Source organism: Nerophis lumbriciformis, linkage group LG19 (genome assembly GCF_033978685.3).
Source record: "Nerophis lumbriciformis linkage group LG19, RoL_Nlum_v2.1, whole genome shotgun sequence".
Taxonomy (NCBI): domain Eukaryota; kingdom Metazoa; phylum Chordata; class Actinopteri; order Syngnathiformes; family Syngnathidae; genus Nerophis; species Nerophis lumbriciformis.
Genome location: NC_084566.2, coordinates 38,789,125 through 38,791,447, shown reverse-complemented (window position 1 = coordinate 38,791,447; position 2,323 = coordinate 38,789,125).

The window sequence follows — 2,323 nt, the reverse complement described above, 5'->3', positions numbered from 1 at the left end:
TGTCTTCAAAATTCAACCCTTACACAATATTCTAATTTTGTGACACACGGAATTTTGGATTTTCATTTGTTGCCACTTCAAATCATCAAAATTAAATGAAATAAACATTTGAATGCATCAGTCTGTGTGCAATGAATAAATATAATGTACAAGTTACACCTTTTGAATGCAATTACTGAAATAAATCAAGTTTTTCAAAATATTCTAATTTACTGGCTTTTACCTGTATATATATATCCTGAAAATATGCAAACAAAACTGTGTTTAGATAATTGATACTTCAAACTTGCATAAATAAATATGAAGGAATATAACATAACTTGGCTTCTGAGAGCTTCAAAATGTAATGAATAAAATGCTAAAGTTGTTGATAAACAAGCAATTATTTTAATAATTAAATATGGTCATTTTAAATGAATTATTATGATCATTTAAAATTAATGATGTCAAATATGTTTATTTTAATGTATAATTCTAAGGCTGGACGTAATAAGGAGTCGGAAAAAATACAAATAAAACACAATTAATTTTGATGTTTTTAGCAAAATATAGTAAAAATGTATTTAGTTTTTTAAATTTTAATGAATAAATATATGTATTTTTAGGTAAGATAAACATAATAATACAATTTATCTCTAGTCTGGATGATTTAGTTCTTGTCACCCTGTTGTCCTCCCGTAGTGAAAAAAAGGCTGTCCTCACTCAGGTCCGCATGGAGCTGGAGGGGGCGTGGCCTCCAGCTCCGCTAAAAATCGGGAGATTTTCGGGAAAATATTTGTCCCGGGAGGTTTTCGGGAGAGGCGCTGAATTTCGTGAGTCTCCCGGAAAATTCGGGAGGATTGGCAAGTATGCTGTAATCCATATTATTCCAGTATTTTTCCCCATTTTGTTTTCTTTCTGCTCCCACGTTTTTCAACCATTAACATATTCGCCTTCGTCAGGACATTAGAGCTATGTGATTATCAATCCGAGAAGATTTAAAATGTTTCATTTATATAATCATCCCAACTATTGGACAATACAATTGGTGCTCGGCCCACCATTCTCACTTACGGTTCCCTATTTTTTTGTCCCTGGAAATAACTTGGAATACAAGTAAATGTTCAACACTATCGGTAAATGTATATGTTGTGGTAAAAATATATTTATTTGGTCTGAAATAAGCGAAAAAAGCAATATTTCCACATAAATGCATTCTGGGTAATGATGTTATTTGGACATGTTGATTAAGCACTGTGTCAGCGTTTTTTTTTTACATATCAATGAAATGATTGTCAATCAGTATCGATCTTTATTGTTGTATGGACTTTATTACAAACTCTTTCAAGTCAACTTTAATTAACGGGTGTCCCGAAAGGGTTCATGAGCCCATGTGGTGATATCCTTTACAGACTGATGTCGCTTGTTGATGCAGTACAGCCTGAGGGCTTAGCTGCTTACGTGCAGTGATTTGTCCACATTCTCTGAACCCTTTGATGATATTACGGAGCGTAGATGGTGAAATCCCTAAATTCCTTGCAAAAGCTGGTTGAGAAAGGTTTTTCTTAAACTGTTCAACAATTTGCTCATGCATTTGTTGACAAAGTGGTGACCCTCGCCCCATCCTTGTTTCATGGAATCTACTTTTATACCCAATCATGGCACCCACCTGTTCCCAATTAGCCTGCACACCTGTGGGATGTTCCAAAATAAGTGTTTGATGAGCATTCCTCAACTTTATCAGTATTTATTGCCACCTTTCCCAACTTCTTTGTCACGTGTTGCTGGCATCAAATTCTAAAGTTAATGATTATTTGCAAAAAAAAAAAAAAGTTTATTAGTTTGAACATCAAATATATTGTCTTTGTAGCATATTCAACTGAATATGGGTTGAAAATGATTTGCAAATCATTGTATTCCGTTTATATTTACATCTAACACAATTTCCCAACTCATATGGAAACGGGGTTTGTAATTTATTAATACTATAAATAATATTTTCTTGATGCTACCAAATATCACCAAAGACGTGTCGAATAAAGCACTTGACTTTCCCGCACAAAAACAACTGAGTCTTTAGTTTTTGTTATGAAAATGAACATTTGAAATACGGTGGATTGGACCAACAATCACAGTATTTATCACTAGGACCTAACACGGCGTTAGTTAAGTCTCCATAGTTCTATTTAGGCATAGCATCGCAACCACAAAAGAACAATTGTGCTTTCTTTACGTTCAATTCTTCCATCAAACACTACTGATATAGTTGAGAATAAACTTGATTGCATCACAGAAAGTTTCTCAAACAAATCAAATGTTCAATCCAACATTTTACAAAGCGTTC